At 38.1% G+C, this 24,313-nt stretch overlaps 1 long non-coding RNA gene across 1 annotated transcript in view; it reads right to left on the bottom strand.

The window, feature by feature from the left end:
• The window catches only part of LOC146768643 (uncharacterized), a 224,049-nt gene that overhangs the window by 98,919 nt on the left and 100,817 nt on the right, over positions 1 to 24,313 (bottom strand). Inside the window, exon 4 of the long non-coding RNA XR_014953624.1 lies at positions 15,199 to 15,267. This is a non-coding gene — a long non-coding RNA (uncharacterized LOC146768643). The remainder of the gene's footprint in view (positions 1 to 15,198; positions 15,268 to 24,313) is intronic.

Below are 24,313 nucleotides of genomic sequence, written 5' to 3'. Positions count from 1 at the left end.
AGCAGTATGAAGAGCATTATGACTAAGTTAGTCTAGTTCATAGCTGACCAACTCTTCAGTACAAATATCTGCTGCCTTCCTTTTAAAGAACAGACACTTTTTTTTGTGATGAAGTCATGACTCGGGCATCATTCTAGTAAAGAGTTTCAGCTTTGGGGAGCTTTTCACTTTTCCAGTAAAGAAATAGTGCAATATCTGAAATAATTCATTATGTGAAGAGGTTTGTATCATAAAACATATTCCTGTTATCAGACTGGTTGGTATTTTCACCTGTTTTATACAGACAAGGCATCCATCTATCAGCAAACTTGAACTTTGGCCAAAGGAAATTGAAATACTATTTTCTTCTGAAATTCAGTTGCTTAGTTATATTTTTACATAATGTCCACTTGGAATATCATGTGACTGTAGCCCTGTCTTACTGGAAATCTAAAGCCCAGATACCGGGTCCACAGAATCTCAGGACTGAGGATTCCCAGGCTTGCTTTGTCCAAACCTTTCTTGACCTGTCTATAGTTTTTATGACTTGATTTAGCTGTAACACCAATTTCTCTAATTGATTAAGTCTCCGTGGCTAATTTATTTTGCTTTTGTTATCTTCAGGCACTGCAATTACAGTTTTATATGGATAGAAGTAAAAAACAGCCATTCTGTGTGGAATGAGATATTTCTGACTAACACAGTGATGTAGTGTACAGAAATACAGACCTGGAAAAATAGAAGATGCCTCAAGATGTGAAAGCTCAGGATGGAGGAGAAAGGAGTACAGACATGAGATGATAAGAGGTGGGGTTGAGCTTGGCTCTACACCCCCACACTAGAAACAACTCAGAAATGGGCAGTTAAAAAAAGTGTCCTGGACCTGGACAAACAGGCTTTATTGGTAACAAAGAGAACAAAAACATAGTATCTAACTGTAGAGTTCTGCCTCGCGAGATCTCTTAATAGTAGAGAACTCGGCTAGCAGTTTTCTACGATGGTGGATAAATGAGGCTCGTGCCAGGCGGGATGACTCCTTCAAGCTGCTTTATTTCACTGAGGGCTGGGTGTCAGCTGGGATCTGCAACCCCACCACACAGCAAGGGAGCAGGCTCGAAGAGAGCCCCGAGCAATGGGCGGGGTAGAGTTTATAACCAGGTACAGAGTAGGAGGGGCAGGATACAAAAGATCCAATAGGAACAGGGTTAGGGGGAGGAGTTAGGATGGGGTGATAAGGATACCACAAATGAGGATGAGGGAAGGGGGTGGTAACTGGGGAAGAACCAATTACAGTCAAAGAACTTAAGAACCTTCCAGAACAAGGGTAAGTACAAAGGGGTGATTGACATAACCAGAAGGTGGGAATAATTGATAATTACATAACTTGGGGGGAGTGGTAGGTTTTTATGGACATCCTGGGAGGCGGGCATCTACACCACAGCCTCCTCCCATGGCATGTCTAGGGGAACTTCTCTTAAGTCCCCTACCACATCTAACATAGATAAAAGATATGTATCTTACATACTGAAAGCAAAACATTAGTTTGTCTTATTCATCAAAAGTAAATTGAACAGGATCCTGTAAAAATGGTACTCTTAAAAATATTAGCATAGCTCATATTTGCAATTATTCAGCCAATACTAACTGTTGACAAGAATTCAAATACTGCTTAGGGCAGAAAAGTTCTGCAAGCTGCAGAGACAGGGAGGCACTGGGTACTCAGTATTGGCCCATATTGATAGTACTTGCTTGCTATCAATGTATCAACATTACATACTATTCTATAAAGCTTTTTAAAACCATAATTTTCCTTATTTCCTCATAAATTTTTTCCTAGTCATTATATATTTTTGCCTAGTATCCTTGTATCCTTTACAAAACATCTACATTATTCTTCTAACTTGTTTCCACTCCTTACTTTCACTTTCCATTTGACCTGAGCTTGAAGCTCTTGCCTCCTCCAGCTGTTTATTGCTCCTTTGATTCTTTACCTCTATTTCTACCCAGAAGACCTTTAGTCACAGAATAGCATTTCTAGATCTAAATGACAAAATGGCCAACAGTAGCCCATACCAGGTGTTCCTCTCATCTTTCCAACTGATCATTCTTTTCAGAATTTCTGTGATTGGAGATAACATTTTTACTAGGTTTACAGAAGACACCTTCACCTGGTCCCTTATTCACAGATGTTCAATCATACACAGCATTGCAGATGAGGATGAGAGACTCCATCATGTCTCTTCATATCCTTTTTCCAGAGCCATTGGCATCTGAGTTTCCCAGTTAGCAGATGAATGGGACAGATGGAGGAAATTGAATCAATGAAAGTATTTTTTCCAGGGATTGAAAGCAGAGGTTTAATTTTCCAAAGGTCTCTACTAGGATTTAAAACAAACCTGTAACTGAGAGAATTCAAACAGGAAACTTCCATAATGAAGCTATTTGGAAGGTGTTATTTTAAAGGCATGATGAATTGGACTTAAATGCTTAGGACTCTTCCTTTAAATGTCCCTTTCAACTATTACTAGGGATGGTACTGCCATTTCAAATTGCAAGTAAACATTTACCAAAAAAAATATGTCTACAAAACCCCTTAATCTATAAGTTCCCCTGTGTATATATATATATATATATATTTTTTTTTTTAATTTTCAACAGCTTTAAAAATCAGAGGGTGGAAATGGTAATACCAATGACATCTACAATGCTTGAAAATCTTTCGCTAAAGAAAAATAGTACAGAATATTTTTCCATGGAGTGTAACAATAATGATATAATCCAGCCAGATAACTCTATTATCAGTTTACACCCACTCAGCACAATAGCACTCTTCAGAAAACGACAGATGTAGGAGCGTGGAATATAATGTTGCAGCAATGATCAGCAGCATATCTGTCAGACACTCAGTGCCAGGGCACAAGGCTGAATGACCTGCAAAGTGACAGTGAGGCAGAAATCAGAACTGGCAGCTGGACAAAAGACCCAAGTGCAGCCAACTGTTTTGCTGATGAAACCCAGTAGCAATTTCACAGGTGCTTCTTTATCTAAAATTGCAGAATCTATTGCTACCTCCCTCCCTGCTTCATTCTTCTTCTGGGGTACATTTGTATCCTGAACTATTAGCTTGTAGAATGTGTGAATAGGTTTTGAAATTTGGAATTTAGTACAATTTATGCTGCCATTTGTCAGAATCTAGCACCGTCTGTCAAAATAATTCACTTGGATTCAAATCACTTCCAAACTGGTGGCAACATGATGGTTTTGCAGAAGTCATAGCATTCAATTGTATAAGTTATCATTTGTGTAAGTTCAGATGTCATAGTTTTTTAGTTCAGTGTAATTGTATTCTCTCTACCTGTTTCCTAATCTACCTATCTATACAATAAAGTTATCACAAATTATCACAGACTTGACAACCAAAATCTTAAAAATTAATGGCTAGATTAAAAAAAAATTAGCTCAGGAGCTCTTTTCAACCCTTAATTAGCACTGTTTTCAGACATTTCAAGTCTGTGAACTGTTCATTTCCGTTATGTGTTTGAACAAGTGAGCTCACACTTCCTGCCAAGTCAGAATTCATTGCACCTTGTATCCACCATTTTAAGATTTGATAATCCCTTCCAGTTCAGTGGTTTAAGTCCCTTCCAGAGTCAGTCAAGTCTAGAGAGTTCAATCTTAAATTGGAAGAATAAATTGTCATGTAATGGTGCCTATCTCTCTCCATTAACAGCTAAACCATGAAATAAAATGGTGTTAGATATTTTTTCTTCCATTTTGAGGATTATCTAAATTAGCCTTCTCAGAGAAATGTTATGCAATATAATAAGGCTTTTTATATAGCAGAGCACAATTAGATTCAATGGCTAGGATATCAGCAATATTCAAACTAAATTATATAGATGTTAAACAGTAAAATCAAATTGTAAAGAAAACAAGAAGCATTGTCTTTTGGAATCTGAAGAAATAGAATAGTCACAAAATCAAAGTAGAAATGGAGGTGAAATAAGTGGCAAGAGAGAATTATGAAAGAAATTCAAAGCAGGACATCCTGATTCTACTCTACAAATCAATTCTCTTCAGTGCTGATACTGCTGGGCTACTTTATGGCTTTGTAGCCTGTGCCCTGATCTTGGTTTTGTAATTACATGTGTTAATGCCTGTTCTTGTCTTCATTTCTTCTTGAAGGGCTCTTTCCTGCAATAACTATTTTATTGCATAAATGATCTCATCAGCATTTTTTCCCATTTCATTTTAGGAAACATTTAAAGTCATTATTTTTCTAACCTCTTTTTTAAAGCTCATTATTATGTCTTGTTATGTTATACATCCATATTAAGTTTAACATGTAAGATTATCATGTAATGAATAGCCTCTCATTTGGAATTTATTTGAAAATTAAGTCACAAATAAAACACTCAGAAATCCTTCATTATAAAATCACTATGGCTATGAGAAGTTAGCTGGAATTATGTATATTTATTTTGAAATGGAAATATACAGAAAATGGGGATGATTGCCTTATACTAGACAGCAAAGACATGAAAAGGGATTATAGGGCTGTTGAAACAGAAATACTTGCATAAAGAAAAAAAGCAGAGTTTACTTTTCATAGTGTGAACAAACTCAGAGGAGACAGAATTATTAAATGCAATCTTAAAGGAAAGCAGAATGTCATGTAAGATATAGAAAAGCTCTGGTTATGCTTTTAAAGTGTGGAGGAGGAGGAACAGAAAGAAACAAATGTACTGAAAAGCTGAGTATGGGAAGTTAAGGGCTTAATTGGGGAGTTCAACCACCTGCAGCCACAGGAGAGCCCCAGGATTGCATGGCAATGGCAGTCCTGTCAAGGAAGATGACCAGTCTAACAGTGTGGCTCTGGGCACACACCAGAGCCTGTCCTATAGTGCCTCTGCTCCTCAGCCTACAGCAAGTCCCACAAGCTGGGGAAGACTCACCCACCTTTGCTGCTCAGGCCATGGGCAAGCACCTTGCCCTCCTCTGGATCTCTGGGTCGTTCTTCAGAGGTAATAGCTTTCTTCTGATCTGCTGGGAATGCTGACACCCTGCTTTCTCCCACTGCTTGGGAGAACAACTATTAAAGCCGTGCACACATGCCACTCTCAAGGTTGGCCCATATATTTTATATTTGTATATATTATATTTGTATATATTATATTATATTATATTATATTATATTATATTATATTATATTATATTATATTATATTATATTATATTATATTATATTATATTATATTATATTATATTTATTATATTATATTTATTATATTATATTATATTATATTATATTATATTATATTATATTTATTATATTATATTATATTTATTATATTATATTTATTATATTATATTATATTATATTATATTATATTATATTATATTTATTATATTATATTATATTTATTATATTATATTTATTATATTATATATCATATCTTATAGTATCATATCATATCATATCATATCATATCATTATAATTAATTAGCCCTCTCTGTTCATCGTCATCCTGCACTGAACCACATCACTTTGGTGTAGTTCTACAAGCACAGCTCATACTGAGGTACAAGACAGAAATTCTGCTCCTGCAGAGCTGAAGGAGAAAAACAAGCCAAGATTTAACAATGCTGCAGTAGTTTCCACAAAACTTAACTGCACCAAAGCTTTGTGTCTCGAGCTTTTATAGTGATCTCAGGACAAAATTGAGTGTTCTTTCAATCATGTTATTCAAACATAAATTAGTGAGCTAAGTTGTGCTGAATTTGCCTTTGTTCATGCTTATTGCTCCAGCACAGACCACTAAATGAGAGGAAAACTGAGCCATGTATTAAAAGATGAGCTATCAATATCCTGGTATCTAATAGCAGCCTTTTTGCATCATATTGACAACTTTGGTTCCTAAAAAACTGACCACTAAACTATTTAGCTGAATTTTTCCATGTCTCTCAAATCAATGTGATTAACTCAACTCTCAAGAGCTGAACTAAGTCCATGTTGATTTCAATGCCTGGGAAAGTGGTAGAGGCATTTAAAGTCATAACTCTTCATGGAGGTATAGATCAGATAATAAGAATTTCACCAAAAATGTTTAATTAATTTTTACTTGCTACAAAGACTATTTGGGGCAGGCTGACATGCAGCTACTAAAATTTGGTGAAATGGATATTTCTGTCGGCTTGTAAAGTAAACCACTTTAAGGCTAACCAAATTATAAGCAGAAATGGACTAGAGAGGGAAGGGGAAGCTATCTACTCAAGGCACATATTTAATATGCACATTGAAGAGTAAGGGGATTAATTTTTTGCTGAAGTTGCAGTGAGACCCAGGAATACATATTTTTATTTTTTATGTTTTCATACTTCATTTTCTTGAGTCAAAGGCATGTCATTCTTGTTTGGTTTTAAGAGGAAAATTGAAATATTTGAATCCATTTGCTGTAACTAACAGTAATTAGTAGAATAACTAGTTAATATGATCATTCAAAACTAAATGGCAATTATTAATGACCTAGTAATGACTTACTGTCAGAGGGTTAGGAGATTATTTAAGGGTGGTTTTAGACCATGTGTTTTGCTGCCTCTTGTTTTATGAGTGTTTTGGAGTGTGAAAGAGAGGCTTTCAATTTTTTGTGGGAAATTGCAGATTTCTTTTTCAAACAAGGACATTCTTCATGCAAAGGTAGGGAATCTTTAATTACCTTATGTTAAAATAGGAAATTAACATTTCCACACTCAGCTCAACATTGGTCCATACTAGTGTGGAAGATGATTCAGATGGATGGTAGCATAGCCTGATGAGCTGACATGTGTGCTAAAGAAACCTCATTCTTTTCCTGTCCCTGCTGTTAATTTGTTGTGTGATCTGTAGGTCAGCCAACTCTTTCTTAGCTGTCTAGACTCTCTTAACATATATGCTCCCCGTGGCAGCTCAGTAGGATGCTAATCCTCGGGTCACAAGGAGCAGTAAGAGTCCCTGTGCCTCCTATGGTGTGCAGAAGCCCATCATGGCCCATACACCACTTTGGAATATGACCTGTGATGTTGATGGAAACATTGAGACTGTTGCATGGGTTGAGCACTGTGAGCATTCAAAGGTTTATCTTAGACCAGGGAAACTGTCCTGGATGACACTTCGCTGTTTATATTCATCAAAACGCATACTTTAAGGCTGTCTTCTGTAATTATATTGCAGATAATGTTCATGCTGATTACAAGCACTTTACAGTGACTCTTTTGCAGTCATTGACATAGTTTTTTAAAATCCGTTGTCAATTTCTTGTGAAAAGCTGTCTGAAGCGCTGATTACAACATCCCCACTCAGCTCTGTAGGGGGGGAAAAGTAGGATTGCAGCAGGATTGCAGCCTAATGGACTGCAGAGACAGAAAAAAAAATAAAACAAAAAAAGGTGTGCGGAATGGCACAACTAGACAGAGGAAAGCAAAAGGATGAAAATCCACGTTACAAATGTCATTGTGTCATTGGAAAGATTTCATCATCATCATCAGAGGATGATTTCATGATCCTTTATCATACCCTGGCAGTGGACCATACTTCCCCTATTGTAACCTATGCTGTAAAACTGCCGTCTTTCTCACTTAGTTGGTTTCAAGAATAAAGGCTGCCATGGTTGTCTGGGTGCAAGAGGAATGGACTTGGAATACAAATTATCTTGTGCCATGGGCTGACTTCTCATGGAGTATTCATACTTTTACTGCATAATTAGCTGCTTTGGATGGTGCCCTTATTAGAATGTCCTTGGTGTGTATTTAGTGAGAGAAGCATTTTACCCAGATGCCTCATACCATCTAAAGAAGATACCTCAGCCAAGGATTAACTGGAATGAGTAAGATGCTCTACTCAGCACTTCATGCAAAAGGGACACAAATATTTACTACATTATGCCCTTGTGCTAAGGCTTCCTGTAACAGCAGAAACATAGCAAACATATCTGTCTGGATATCAATGTGAGCACCTTCATTTAAGGAAACTTGTGGAATTTTTCATTCTAGTCTACTTTAGTTCCCATTATCATGAGTTTCAGTGTTTGAACTTGAATGTTTCATTTCTTATCAAACCCTTCCAAATCCTCATGCAGTGCTGTCACAATAAGTGACAGCATCAGGAGCACCAGGACAGAGATAACACAGTAATTACAATGTGCTGATTAATATGAACAAAAAGAGTGGATGGGATTAATGTTAAGTAGACCAACACATGAATTAAATCTTCTTTTCTCCCTACCTTTCTAACTGCTTCCTACTGCATTATCTGATTCTAAAACCCAAATTAAAAATTGAATTTAATTTTTTCCCTGAAGTACCACAATTTATCTACTTCTTCTTTCCTACTCTTTTGCTGATATTTCATTTTGCTGTCAGAATTTCATATAGAAAAATGCTGTAATAATCAGGGAAATTCAGTGTGGGAGTGTCCCAATGAAATTTTGCTGCTGCATGTGCTATGTTTTGCTGTTTTACTGATTAAAGTTCTCTGCAAAAACAGGACCAATTCAAATGTTTTTTTCTGATCTCCAGTAATACACAGAGAAACACCCAAACAGTACAGATCTAAATCATAATGGAAACAAACTTCATACAGGAATGTGAACCTTCCAGCAATTCTGTCCAGCTACTGAAATTTCTGCTCTGAATTATTTCCTATGCTGTAGCCTCATTCACTTCAGTTTTTTATTCAGTTCAGTAGAATAACTAGCTCTACAGCACCCTGAATGGATTTTGAAAATAGCATTTTTATGCTCTTAAATGGTAATGAATTTCCTTTGGCTAGTTCCTTTAATTAAAGGGAAGACACAGAGCCAACAGCTGGAAATGAGGGGGCTGTGGCTGCAGCAGGGATTGCAGTGAGTTGCCTGGGCACGAGGAATGTGTACGCAGCATGGGGAGATGGGTACTGCTGAGTCCAAAATAGAATTCTTGTTCCATAGCTACAGGTCTGGAAAAGAGTTATTCTATATGTTAATTTTAACTACTTCTGTCAAGCTTTTACCCAGATTGCTAACCATGCCTCTGGCTTTCCTCTGCTGTGCTCTTGAGGTCACAAACTGGGGATGTCTGTGAGCCACCTGAGAAAACATGAGGGCAACTCTAAGGTGCAGTGGGTCCAGAGTGGGTTCAGGATCAGAGGGATGCATGGGAAAGGGGTTAAAAACAGGGCAAAATCATGAGTGGTGTTAGAGAGAAGTGTTGGAGAGGGAAGAGTTAGTGTCTGAGCGCCAGAGTAGGTACTTGAGTATGGGTTACTCACTCATTATGTTTTAGAAACTTTGAGTACTGCTATGCAAAGGTTTTCTGGCTGGCATTCCTCATGTTCCCCATGAGCTTGTTACCAGGGTAGAGCAAGGCTTAATTACACTCTCCTGAATATGCATCTTCACACTGTGCTGTGCCCTGCCAGAGAGGCATACCCTTGAATAACCCCTTCCCCTTCTAGAGGTATTTGACAGCTACTAATGCAGCAAACCCAGCACAGTGGGGAGGAGGTTATTATTAGCCCTGCTGTGCAGAGAGAGGAAGATGAAATGCAGAAATCATATTACTTTTCTCAAGTTGCAGAGAGAAAACATGTCAGTGTTACTGGTGCACCCATGAGCTCTGGCCATGAATTAGGAGGGACTGGGACATGAAGTCACAGGTGAAATTCCTTCTGCATCTCTGTCCTGTACCAAAGGGAGCTCCAGCTTTGTACCAGAGGATTCGTAAGGAAGCCTTTGGGCTTTCACTTCTCTCTGGCTGCTTCTTGGGAGACAAGGGGATGGTGGAGACTTTTTTGATGCTATACCCTGGTCCTCCTCACCCATGGATTTGACATGGTCTGTTCAGAATTCCTCTAGATAGAAATAATCGGGCAACAATCTGTTTTTCAAGAGAATAATTTTGAAAAGTAATCTAAAAAGACAGAGGAAAAGCTGATAACCTTTCAGCAGATTAATTTTCTTGCTCCTCTGGCAGGAGGCTTTTGGCTAAATGTCATCCAGGTGATGAGTGGACCTTTGTGGAGAATGGGCATTTCTGTGCTTCATATATTTCTAAATAAGACCTCTGAAATCTCAGTGATGGCCTGGGACTTATCTCCAAAAGAAAGCAATTAATAAGAGGACTCCAGCCAGAGAGTAACCACTGCAGTACCAATTGCCTGAAGTGTGAATTTTACTCCTACCTTTTTTTGCAGTGAATCAGCCATTGTGGCTGGAGTTATAGACTGCCTGTGAGGAACACTGGGGCCTGCAGCTGCCAAAAGCTAAGGAAAAGTAGGGAGGGGTGTTGGTCTGGCACCTTGCGTCAGTTGTGTGTTCTCCAGTAATCATACACATACAGATATCAAAGTTGAGAAAAGAGCTGAATCTGAGATTTCCATTTCACAGGCAGTAGGCAGAGATATCTCTCTGCTCTGAAATGGAAGTAAATCACCACTGCACCTGAAGGATAATCCTTCCTCAGAAGCACTTGTAAGATCCCAGTGTAGTGCTCCCCCTCCAATTTCTAGCATTTAAAAGGAAGAACAACATTTTTGTTATAACATGTGTAAAGTGCTGAGAGAAGGAGTCAATCTTGTCTGTGTAAGGCTGCAAGTTTTTGCCTAAAGCAAAGTTACAGGATTTATATCCATCTTAATGCAGTTACTGAGAAGTTGAATCACCCTTTCTGGTGAGAACAGAATTGAACTGCAGGCTGGTTTTTAGCCCCATAGAGAAGGCAATGCTTCCAGCATCCACTAATATCAGAAGGAAAATTCATTTTAGTTAGAATGCAAAGGAAAAAATTGATTTCTTTAATACCGTGAGAAGGTAACAAGGGAAGTGCAAGAGAAGAGAAATATTTAGTAAATTAAATATAAAAAGAAATTTTGTGCTTTAATATCAGCTATTTACTGCTTTGGCTCAGTGATTATTTTATGCAAAAGGCAGTAATTTAGCATAGTAATGTTCCACAGTGTGACTTCTATTTCTAGCATCTATTGTTGTGATGAATTACATCTATTTTAGCAAATAAATTTTATCCTTGGATGAAACTTGCTGTAGGTATTTTTATCTTGCCTTTACTGACAGATTTAGACATAATGATATTTTAAAAGAAATCTATATACAATTCTTAGAGCCTACTCACAAAATAAATAAAAATGCTGCTTCTGAAGATGATTGGATGTGGTGTCATAGGGAAGCTGCTATGGCTGCTTCAGCAGTTGCATACTGTAAAGATCACTATCTGCATCCATCTGTAAAGCTAAATAAGTACAAGCTGCTTCTAATCAATTAATCTTTTTTTCCCTTTACAGTCATCAGAAGAAGGAAGCATCTAAGCCTGCTGGATGGCTGAAAACTCTTTCTTCTGTAGTCTGGTCTGCATTTGCATGTGCGTGGTTTTGTAGGAACCAAGAGCTGACCTAGGAGGCCCGTGTGTCTTCCTGTAGAGGCAGCAGGAGGTTGTGTGGCAGAGGGAAAGGGAAGTCCAGATGAAGGCAGCCAAGGCTTATCTTTCCTGCAAAAATCTCCTTCTGTTGCCAAGACAGAGAGAAAATTACTGAAGCTCTATTTCACATTCTTTCATCTTGATGTAACAGCTACTGAAGAAAGGAGCCAGAGGCACAGGTTGATGGAAAAAGCAGTCCTTCAGGCATCAGAGATGTGACACTGACTAACAATAGGACACCAGAGACTGCAGATGGTGAGAAGCTGGGAGCCTTTATTACCTGTGTTGGAAGGCAGAATCACTTCTACACCTCTCGAGGTCAGATCTGGACAATGCCTTGTGTAGATATGTAGGAATCAAGAACATCTGCACCTGTTTGTACTGTGTGACTAAAATGTGATGGGTGCTAACATTCACAAAGGGCAACTCTAACGAATCAAAAGCAAAGCTTATCAGAGAGAGGAATGAAGAAAACAGAAAGATGTACACAATCTCCAAATTCTGTCTGCTGCTTTCTGCAGTAACACCTTAGAGAGAGTTTGTGATACTCAGGGTGAATCTTCACCCTTTCCTGATGGACAGGCAGTGTCCATATAAAGCTGCCCCAAGGGTACCCTGTGTCCAGGCTGGTCACAGTCCAGTGCTCACTGCTCTCATCAAGCCCATAACAGCAAGCTCTGCCCTCGCTCCTTTGGGTTCTCCAGCTTTATTTGCTACCTTTTGATGACTGATGATATTTGCTGCCTTATGACATGATTCTTAGCTTGGTGTGAATGATCACAAGCAGGCTGATGTTAAGGGTCCTGATTTCTTCTTTCAATACTTCTTTGGTTTGGGGGTTCTGAGGTTATTTTTACGTGGCTGTTATTCCACAATATAATATTATGCTTACTCAAGGTAATTTTTCTTTACTCGTGGTAATTGGCTGAGGTTTTCTGTATTTAGTAAGGCCAAATTTGACCATATATACCATGGCAAACCATGATCATACAATTCAATTAAACTAGATGGAAATAATCCCTCACTGAGACTGAGGGTTCAGGTTGGTGTATAAGGCATCTGGTTAAACTGTAGACACCTGAACTTTCCTAATTTTGGAATTTAAATGGCCAACTGCTTGCCAAAGCTGCATACAAAATGGCTTTATGACAGGACATATTCTTGCAGTCTGTGGCTTCTGACTGGCAATGACAATCCCATGTGTCCTTGGCCATCATGCCTTACTACAGTGTCTTCCATACATTGAGGCAGAAATTAAACTTTATATATGTCAGTCCAAACACTATATACCAATTAGGTAGCTGGAGGCTGTTTTATTTCTCTTTGATTTACAGCTTTCAGAGGGTTGATAATGGCTTTCCAATAACCCCTGGTGCTTTGCTTTTGCTTTCACATGCGCATGCACACACAGAAACCTTCCTCTGATTTCTGAGACTACTGGGATTCATTAGCAAGAGTATTCATCTTGTTAAGCATTCATTAATAGCATCCACTGTAAGTATTAATCTGCTGTTGTCAAGTGATAATTGCAGAACATGCTGATTGCATCAACCTTCATCAAGTCCAGCAGATGGAAAAGTCCTTGCACCCTTGTTTTAGGCATTTGCAGCTGCAAAGATTATTTCTGTGTTTTCATTCAGTTTAAAACCCTGTGACACATTTTGATTACAAAGAACCATAAAACTTTTCTTGCTTCCTAACTTATGACAAAAGTAATTATTTAGAAATTGATCCCATCCAACACAGGTTGGGTGGGCTAGAATATTCTTAAATCCCAATAGAGGAGAAAACTCTGGGTTGTCTGCATCCCAACTAACCTTCTTTGTTGCAGCCCACAGTGAGAAAGACACTCTCAGACCAAGGTCCATCTCATCCTGAAGAAAATAACACACCAACACTTTGCCTGCTGCTGAGCAGTGATCCTACAGAATTAAGATGACAATCCAACCACCACTGACTCCCAAGCACAATAATCTTGAGGAAGGCAAGAGGCTGGGAGGGGACATAGTCAGGACAGCCGATCCAAACTGGCCAAAGCCATGCCATATTTCTGCTCAGCAATAAAAGCTAGGAAAAAGGAAGGAGGCAGTGGGGGGACTCAACCATTAAAAGAAACCACTGCACATACCAAGACAATACTTCCTAGGAGGTGGATGGAAATTACCTGTTGATGGGAAATAGGGAAGAAATTGAGTAATATTTTTTCCTGCTTCCACATTTGGTCTTTGCTTGTATTTATTATTTATATTGACCCATGAGCTTTTCACTTTGTTTTCTCTCCTGTCCTGCTGAGCTGAGGGAGCAAGAGAGTGGTTTGGTGGGCATCTGGTGGCCAGTCAAGGTCAACCCACCATGAAAAATTCAGATGAATTGTGCCCTAGAAGTGCCCATTTCTTCCAAGAGAGGAATAGCACAAGATGAGTAGTTGAGATATGGGCATTCGCAATAAGGTAAGGTGAACACCACCATCTACATCCATTCCAACTTCCTGACTGAGAACTGAGTATCTTCATCTCTTCTGTCAGCTCCTGATATGAACAACCCTTCTGCAGGCTTGGTGGCAAACCCACTTAAGTCAGAAGGAGTGTTCACTAGATCAAAACCACATGAGCTTAAGAATATTGCATCCACTGGATCCAGTGGATCCACTGCTGGGGATAATTAGCACTCTATGCTTTAGTTTCCCTCTGTGGAATAAATGTTGATTCATACTTGCCAAACACTGAAGAAAATGGATGAAATATTACTCTTAAAAGTCACTCTAACTCTTCCCATAAAAAATTATCTATGTTTGTCCAAGGGAGAGATTCTCATTTCTTCCAGATATGTTATCCTAATTCGCACACATTTTTTGTTTTCTAAAAGCCAAGTAGACTTTTCAGTTAAAGCTTAGGAGGGAGAATATATATTTTCAATAATTCTAACCTGACTGTTATTCCAATTTCTACCTGACATTATTTCTCAACAGATGAATCCAGTCTGTCACAAGGATCTTACAAAGAATAAGCAATTACTAATTTCTGGCACTCAAATAGAAGCTTTCTTTTAGCTAAACTCCAGAAAAAAATAATTACAAAGAGGCAGAGTTTTTTATGTCAGCAAACAGAAATCCAACTTATTGACAACTTTCAGGGGCTCTGGAGAATGTTTCTGGTGATGCTCAAGCCTAAATAGCATTAAAGGATAGAATTTTGCAATTTCTCTTATGCGGCCAACTGTGAAGTTTTCATTTCTAGGTTATTTTTTTCATCAATTCCTTAATTAAAAGTTATCAGCAGACTGCTTAATATTTTTTTTTGTCTCATAATAGAAACTCATATGCAGATTTAGCATAGAATAGCAATTTCATTTCTTCATTAGGCAATAATTGACTTGTAATTTCAGGCTGGAAAGCTCTGTCATTGTAGGATTTTACAGGGATACAAAGTAACTGCCTTGTCAGAATGGAACACCTTAGGCACAACAGGAAAAATTCTGGTACAAACTTGCTTACACAGCTAAATTTTTATGGCAATGAAAATTATCTGAAGCTACACAAGTTACCGCCTTACAGAGTTAGCTACAGATTAAAGTTGGATCTAACTTCTGATCCTACTTTCCTATGCTAAGCCATCTCACTGGAGCCTATTGAAGTTTTAAGTCAGGTTTAATGCCAGAAAACACTTAGAAAGGATGCAGGATAAAGGTCCTTTTTAAAATGTAGATAAAGTCCCCCAGTGACATCTGAAACTCCTCCTTCCCTGGAGAACACACAAGGAAATATTCATACACATACCCAAGTTTCAGCACTCAAGAGATCCGTCGGGTATGTCCTGAGAAGTTCTGCCCACATGGAGGAGTCAACCTGGCAAGATAGAGATTTGCAAAATCATGATAATGGCTGGGTTTAACAGGGTGTTTCACTCTGCTAACTCTGCTGCTAAGACATAATTTTAAAAAGTACCATATAAGTATTCCCTAGGTTTGGGGATGTATAACTGGATTGTACCCATATATAAATTCAGGAATTTGAGGAGTTGTTCATAGCAAAGCCCTCTTACAGAAATGCAGGATGACTACCTACATAAGGTTTGGTGCTGGAAAAACTGGGGTGTAGGGTTGCCTACTGTGTCTCAGTTATCAGCCCTGATAACTGATGGATAATTATCTGTTCATCCTTGTCCATTGCCAAAACCCACAAACATGCTTAACCAAAAACCTTCTGAACCTTTAAAATATTCTTGTTTGCACATTCCAGCTCATGCTGGACCTTGAATGAAGTGGATGAAGTGGTTTTACACCCAGCAGATCTGCTATTAAAGCTGGTGCAGATGGTCAGTGATATCCTGGTCAGCATTTTAAGGCATACTTTGTGCTTAGAAGTCTAGCTTCACATCAGAGCAAAGACTGATAACAAAAAAAAAAAAATTAATTAATTAAAAGCTTTTATTTTTAATGGGGATATGAAGCCAATATATGTTTGAAAAGAGGCTATTTCAGGCTATGGAAAAGAGTCATCTCTCTAGTGAAAAAGATAAAGCAGATTTTCCAAACTAGTTTCCACACCTCTGTCACAAGCTCTGTCTCCTGCTGGCTCCACAGGGAATGAGGGGTTGGCAAGTTTATCCTGGCTGAAAATCACACATACTGTTCTGAGCGACTCTTGTGCAAATAGCTCTCCTCTGACTGAAAGGCTCTTCTAGCACTTCACAGCTCAGCTGGCTGGAGAACTCACTTCCATCTTAGATAACTCTTAAGTACATGGTCTCCCACACTCTCTGGCTTTTTACCTTATGAACCTTCCTCAAGCACCGAGATTTCCAAACTGAAGTATTTGGACTTCCAGACACCTGACTTACCTCAAATTGCTAGTAGTTGAAATATGACCAGCCTGGGTGACAATGTGGGTCTCTAGCATCCCACCATTGTGACCAAGTGACAAAGGCACTAGGGAAATGAATTTATGCTTGCTCTGTCTGAAACTCCTGATACTCTGTCAGCCTCAAAACTATCAGGATTATGGCTGTACAAGCTTGCAGGAGATAATCAGCATGATCTCACACAAGCATATAGAATGTGTTTATCCACTTAAACAGTTTGCTTCCTTCAAGAAATATTTAACCTATGGAATTGCAGACATATTGCAGAATATTTCCAAAACTAGATTCTTTCTTGCATCATGAATCACCAGTGATCTGCTTCTGTGTTATTACATATTCTATGCAAGAGTTACAAATTATATAAGTATTTACCCCGTTTTTGTGCCATAATTGATATTCAAAATTAGGTGGAATACAAACAAAATAAGAACAGATTATGTTAATATTTGCAGTTCAGAAAAACATATGCTAATCAATTTATAATATAAAGACAGAGAAATTTTTCTTCTCAAACATATACAAAATCCTTTTTTTATTTAAAGTGATCTTTCAGAGGCTGTGATTGAAAAAGACATCTGTTACTCAGGCAACTGAGCACATATTTAAGTTAAGCCACCAGTATAGACTGCATTTAGTGTCTCCACTAATAGGTATGGAATGTAAGAGAGTGCTTGTCTTCTCCATGGTTGAGGACCTGTATTTCCATATAGGTATTTAAAAGGAGTTTTATCCAGGAAGAATGAATGCCAGTCACAGATGCTACCAAGAGCACTTCTACACTCTGTGAGATTAACAGCCTGAGCAGCCTACAGCTCTAAAACCAAAGTAAAAAAAAAAAAAATAATTTTAAGTTATCTAAATTATGACATTTTTCTTATCCCAACTACAGAACTGAAATGTGTGGCCAAAAATACAAATCTATGTGTATCAAGCTCTCTAGTACCTTCTGGCATGGAAATTACCTACCTGTCATTTCTAGGACCATTTCTCTAGAATAGCATGATGGATTTTACCACAGGAATACAATTTCCAGCTTTAAAATAATGCTGCACAAACAATTTTGGCTACTTCTGAAAGGAGAAAGAGGCATAGAAAATATTCTAAAAAATCCTAAACAATTGAGAAAGAGTCAATAAAAGCCATTCAGAGGGATTGGGAAGTTTCCATACTTGGAATTAATCAAAATCCATGTAGATATGGCCCTGAGCAGCTTGTTCTAGAGGACACTTATTTAGGCAGAGTTGGTTGATGGCAGTCTCTATGTCTCATTCAACTTCAGCTATTTTATGATAATATTCTCTTATTATATTCAAGCCTATTTTTTATCCTGATCTGAACTGATTTTCCATATGATGGAGCAAACCTATGAGAAATTGTTTCTTTAAACTCAGAATTAAGCACAACTGAAACTCAAAACCTCAGTTATTACTAATTATGAAATACCAGTTGCAGATGATTTCAAAATCTAGACTACATATCATTTCAACCTTTCTAGCCCGTTTTTAAGCCTGTGTGTTTCTTTTTTTTTTTTTTTTTTTTTTTTGCCTTTGTAATTGCAAGAGGAGAAACTTTAATTGTTTATGTTTCCAAAACTTGTGAATGCTTTTCTTTGCCTCTGAATCTTGATAGTCTTCTGATAGGATTTTTTTTTTACTGTGAGGTTTTAGCTAAGAAATCCAAAAAGATTGCCTTAGGATGAAATTTCATATGCATTTTTCTACATAACAGAGATTAGTAAGTGCAAAAAAAAAAAAACCAATAGCACAAAAAAATTGTTTGTGCAAGGTATTTTTTTTTATTTGCTGCTATTTAAGTCTTTTTATAACCAACAGTTAGACAACCTGCTGTTATTGATCCCACAAACATCCTGTTTATTATTAGTGGATTGCACACAAACGTACCAGAGCTGAAAGACTGTAGGAACAATGACCTGCAGTTTTACAGGATTTATCATCAAAAAATGTGTCATATTGCTTCTCCTTCCTACAGGCAAGAGTTGAAAATTATCTGACCAGGCTATGGGAAATTAAACTTCAAGATGATTAAGGAGATACTTTCACTTCAAACACTCTTGTGAATATGTTAACTGAGCTTCTGGAAGATTTCCATGGCACTCCTTCAAGGAAATACAGTCACAGGCACAGACAGTCTTCTACAAACAAAGGACCACAAATTCACTGATTCACAACTGGAGATTTAATGTGGATTACAGGTGGATATTGTCTACCTCAATTTCAGCAAGGCTTTCAACACTACCTCTCACAACTCTATGATTCTATTACTTATTTTAGTAAGTAATAGCTTGCCTAATTTATCCTCATAGGCAAACTGAGGACCCATGGATGAGTAGACACTGAGGATTGAGAAGTGGCTGAACCACAGATCCTAGAGGGTGGCACAGAGTCTGGCTGGAGGCCTGTCACGTGTGGTCTGTCCCAAGGTTCAGTATTGTTTAATTACTCATCAATCACTTGGGTGAATGGGTAGATGCCTCCTCAGGAAGTGCTCTGACAAAGCTGGCAGGAGTGGCCAATACCTGATGCAGACAAAGTTCCTCCTGGCTATGAGGAAGAACTTATTTACTGTGTGGCTGACCACACACTGGAACAGATTGTCCCAAGAGGTTGTGGAGTCTCCCTCACTGAAAAAATTCAAGAACCATTTGGATGCAGTTCTGTCCCACCTACTCCACGTACTCTAGGAAGATGCTGCTTGAGCAGGGAGGTTGAACCAGCTGATCCACTGTGGTCCTCCCAGCCTTATCCATGCCATGATTCATCAAAGTCTACCAATGCCTTAGGAGTAACTTGTTGCTTGTGAAAATCAATCTTAGGTTGTATGCTAATTTGTTACAGATATATGGATATTTAGCAGCATTTCTGTTGCTAACAGAGATCTCATACATTAAGTAAAAAACTAGATGATATAGTAAATCATAAAATTTCTAGGGAAAATTATAAAAAGATATGGCTTGATCAATTTATTTCACCAAATGAAAGACTAAAATTAGTTCCTAGTGTTCATAGGTTTTAGAATATTGAAGGAATGTCCAGACTGTGGCATGAAGAGATTTAACACTAGAAAACATATTACAATGACAATGAAAATGGACTTAAAATTAAATTATCTTATAATGGAAGAAGAAACATCCTTTTTTGTCCTGGAGTGAGAAAATATCACCCCTTAAGGGTCAGGTAAAAGACTTAAGTATGTGAAAAATACAAATGACTCATAAAGAAAAAGTGAATCAGGTGAATCTAGCCTGGAACAGAGCAGCAGCAATAAAGCTTGCCATGCTATCTTCTACAATGTTCTCAAGGGTGAGCTAAGGCAAAATTACCTGGATGAAGTTCTTGTCACACAGAAAACTCATTGTGAACCACAGCCAGGGTGTAATTACCAGGAAGTTACACCAGTACTTACACTTGATAGATTTATCAAGTGTAGTTACTTCAGGAGTCTGTCCATGACCCAGTACTAACTATGTTTCCGCCCTACCATCTTTGTCATTAATATGTGTGGAGATTGAATTTTCAGCTGATAAAAATGGAAGGAACCAAGACTTAAATTCCATGTGACCCTGATAAACTGAAAAAGTAACCCAACAACATACAACAAAATTTAAAAATATATTTCACTCTTACAGGAATGATTAACTTTACAAGTACTCAATGGGGAAGAACTGCTTAGGAAAGAGTTCCTCAGTGCCACAGAAATCTGAAAGAACCACAAGTCACACAAAAGCCAACAATATAATCTGCAGGAAACATTAAGTAATCAAGACTAATGTTAACTGAAATTTGGCCTTTTTCTAGTGGGGAAAGGTGGACCAGAGCACCAAGAATTCTCATCTGGCAACTTAAAATATTCAATATGTCCATGATTCTCTAATGAGACAAGAAAACTCCTACATACAGACTCTTGAGTAATAGTTTCTTGAATGTACCACATGAAGGCTGAAGCCAGTTTAGAGTGAAGTGGAGGTACTCTGACCCATGATGGCAGTGACATACATATCACTGCAAGAGCTGGAGAATATGTGCCAAAAAAAGAAGGATGAACTCCAATATAAACATATCCTCATCTTTCCTTCTGGAACCAGGACTAGCTGGATCATCCTACCTGCAGAAAGAAAAGACCACACCACACCTATCTGTAAAGAGGAACCATCCAGACCAAACAGAGGTACTTATTTGTAGAATAAACAGGTCTTAGTTATCAAATTCTCATTCTATCTTGCTTTCTCTCACCACTGGGTACTGTAGTTTTACTCTTAATATCTTGCCATCACATTAAACACAAAGTTCGGTCTGGGATCCAAAGAGTTGCTAGACCTGGCCAGATAAGATTGCATACAGACTCCTGCTGAGCCAGGACCTGAATCACAGCCTTAGTGACAAACTGGCAACACTAAGTTTTCCTAGATAGATTCCTTTTCCCTGAATCCTTCTTCTCTCTCTGACTTCTTTCAATATTTCTTTTTTCTTCTGGATTTCAGGTGGGTTATGCACATACAAAAATTACTTATTGAAGTACAAAATAGGTGAACATAGTGACACATTTTCTCTTGGCATAGACACAATTGAGCTAGAACAAAATAATAATAAAATAATAATAAAATAATAAAATAAAATAATAATAATAATAATAATAATAATAATAATAATAATAATAATAATAATAATAATAATAATAGATTGAACTAAAAATAACAGCAACAAAAACTGCAAGAGTATACTTGTCATTTTTTACTTCCCCTGAAAAACTGTCCCTAGCTACTTTGTGTGTTTCTGAAGTATTGCTCTTATTCCACTTGCCTTGAAACTACATTGTGCAGGAGGCTGAATAATCTTACTACAAAGATGTTAATTTGGTGTTGGATATGTACCACACAAATAAAAATTCTATAGATTACAAAGGATTAAAATATATTATTTTTAACTTTTCAGTACTGACAAATAAGCATTATTTGCAATAAGTAGAAGATAAGTAGTCCATCAGCACACAACTTCTGTTCTCTATACAATCATACAAAATCTGTTGTCTCAGACCATGACTGGTTAAAATTCACCCTGCCAATTTTTTAGCTGTGGTCAATTAAACACTGCTCCACCATGGGAGGGATACATTTCTCAGAGATGCTCAGCTGACTGCAAAACAAAAGCAGACTGTCACAGACTTGTGGGTGTTTGACAACCTGCTCTGCACAGCTGTGCGCCTGGAATGCAGGACTGAGCACAGTTCAGTCCAGCTCCTGTGATGCATAATTACTTTTATTCTGTTATAATAAAGATGTCATCTTCTCTGTAATTAAACCTGTGAATCATTAAATAGTCACTTCTTTAATATTTACAGAAGCAGCGAGTCTAATTTCTCATTATACCAGTCTCTGGAAGTATTTTTATGATTTGACATATTTTAATGAACTCCAAAATACTTTTTTTCTTTTATCAACTGAGAGAAGTTCTTTCATGTAGTCCCACTGCCTGGGACTGCAAAGGATCAGTATTTATCTGTCCTGTATCTTTTCAACATATCAAAGATATCCATCTTATTTTTAACAGGTTATCAAAAATGACCTTTACTCAGAAAAGTATACTTGGTTTATCCTTCAGTTTTGTGTGTAGTTCTTCCCACCAGATTCACCAAAGATTCAAAGTCCTGTTTCTTTCATTCCTGAAAGACATCTGGGAGGTAACTGAAGTTCATCCATTCATGGCAAAAGCAAATCAAAGCTGCAGCTTCAAAGCCCTCTGATTGTAACATCAGCTCTCTGTTGTCACCCCAATCAATGCCTGAAAATGGCCAGTGATGTTCAAACCTTGTCCTCCATAGTCTTTCTGGCCATGGCCTGCAGGAAAGCTGATGGTGAAAGCATGTACAGGGCACTTAGCTGGGCTTGTAAGCACAGATGAGTCCATCATGCACATCTGAGCCCAGCTTAGGTAATATGTAAGCACAAATTAAACATAATGTTTTGATCAGACAGAAACAGCAACCGTCCTCTGCTGTCTCCATCTCTCTCTCTCAAAAGAGGCTTTGTTGTTAATCATTGCCTGTAGATTCTCTTGGTCACAGAAACTGAGGTTGATTTAGAGTGACAGCAAATCCAAGGAGATGAAAGAAGTATTTCAGTAACATTGCATCTCCATTTATCTCTACACTTATTCATGCTCCTGCATGGAAATATTTTGCTCTCTCTGGCTTTACAATCTACCAGCCTGTAAGAATGCTTTTAGCTTTCTTGCAGTAGGAAAGCACTGTGGGGTTCCCAGCTTGGGCACTGCTGCAAGGTGTAGGAGATGCTCTGGAGTGATACAGGCTCTGTTCTTGAGCATCTGAGTGCCTCCTACTATGTGTTTGTGAGCAAACAGAACTGGGGCACTGCTTTAACCACTGCCAGGGTGTTGTGGTCCCTACAATATGAAATCAGGGTGCTTAATCAGAAAAGAGTGGCCTTCACTCAATCATCAGACACCTTCTTAAATACTAGGCCACTTGTACTGGTAAGTGTCCCCATTTCCATTGCTTATAATAGAAAGAGATATTAAAACCAGAGCTCTAAAATAAAACTTGTAAGGCAGTAAGTGCACATCTGAGAAATGTTGTTTATCATGTAGCAGTACACAAGGCAAGGGAAGTCTGTGCTATCCAGCCTCGAACAGCAACAAAATTCAGGGTGCAATGAGCAGATCTGCCCAAAGATGCTGATGTATCCTACAGACAAGAGATGCCCACCCATCCATTCCCAGGGGTCCCCTTTACCAAGGGCCACTGGGAAGACACTGGCTACTGGCAGAGTAGCCCAGCGTGTGGCCATCTAGGACTTGTTGCTATTTCAAGAGCTAAAGCCCTTTGATAGGAATGCCATGAAGAGCACAAATGCTACATTCCCAAGTAACTAGGACAAAACCAAAGGAACAGGAAGAAATTTCAAAAAAGTGCCTTGACCTTCTCTCTGCCCCTATCCTCACCAGTAAAGCAAACACCAAAAAAAAATTAAAACAACTAAAACCCTGTCTTCTGCAGTTTGTGAAGACGAATTGTGATCATTGAGGACTACATTCTGGAGCACTTAGACATGGAGTTTTTGTATTGTTTTAAATGCAAGGAGGAGCAGCAGCTGTGGTGCAGTTTAAACCCCACATCAAGATATATTAGACCAGAATCTCCCTTCCTCCTGCTCCATCGACCATTCAAAATGTTTCTAAATAATACACATGGGCTTCTCTATCTCTGAAATAGACAGAGCATAATTTGGCATGTGGTGATCTGGTTTGCTGATGCTGCAATATTTTTTCCTGACTCTTGGAACCTAGTTGCAAACACTGAAAAACAGTAGTTTAAGTAGTGGAACACGTTTGCAGTTTCTATTTCTTTATCACCAAGGAATAATAACTCAATACAATTAAACCAAGATTTTTTCACCCTTTAAGAGTCTGGAAATTACAGTTAGGAACATATTAAGCGCTTTGGTACACCTACAAATTTCACTCTAGTCAAGACACAGATGCTCAAAACATATGGAACCCTGGATATTTCCATTTGGATGTTTCCACCCTTCTCACTGCAGCAATTTGTGCACATGCTTAACAGGACTCAAGTTAAGTCAGAAGAGCTGAATTAACCACCTAAGTAAATACAAACCAGGTTCTGTTAGAATCAGGAAAGAAGGGGTTTTGACAAGAATATAAAAAATGTACCAATCTAATTTAAATTGACAGTGCCCCTTCCACTCTTCTCCCCACTGGAGTGTGATCCAGTTCTCACCTACCTTCTCACACAAATCATTTGGGGTTTCCTTTAGCCCAAGAGCCCTGCTATTGTTACAAAAAAAACCCTGCTCATTAATGTAAAAGGGTTCTGTAAATAAGGCCAGAAGAAAACAAAAATCTTTTTCCTAAATATCAGTCATAGGGATCCTGATTAGAGTTAGTGAAATTTGAAACTTTTCAGCCCTATCCAAGAGGAATAAATGCTGGACTGCTTTGCTAGCTGCTCCTGACAGCCAGAGAATGCCAGAGCAAGGAC

This window comes from Lonchura striata, chromosome 1 (assembly GCF_050655825.1).
Source record: "Lonchura striata isolate lonStrDom1 chromosome 1, ASM5065582v1, whole genome shotgun sequence".
NCBI lineage: Eukaryota > Metazoa > Chordata > Aves > Passeriformes > Estrildidae > Lonchura > Lonchura striata.
Note: the sequence above shows the minus strand (reverse complement) of the source record. Positions and strands in the feature narration are given on the sequence as shown.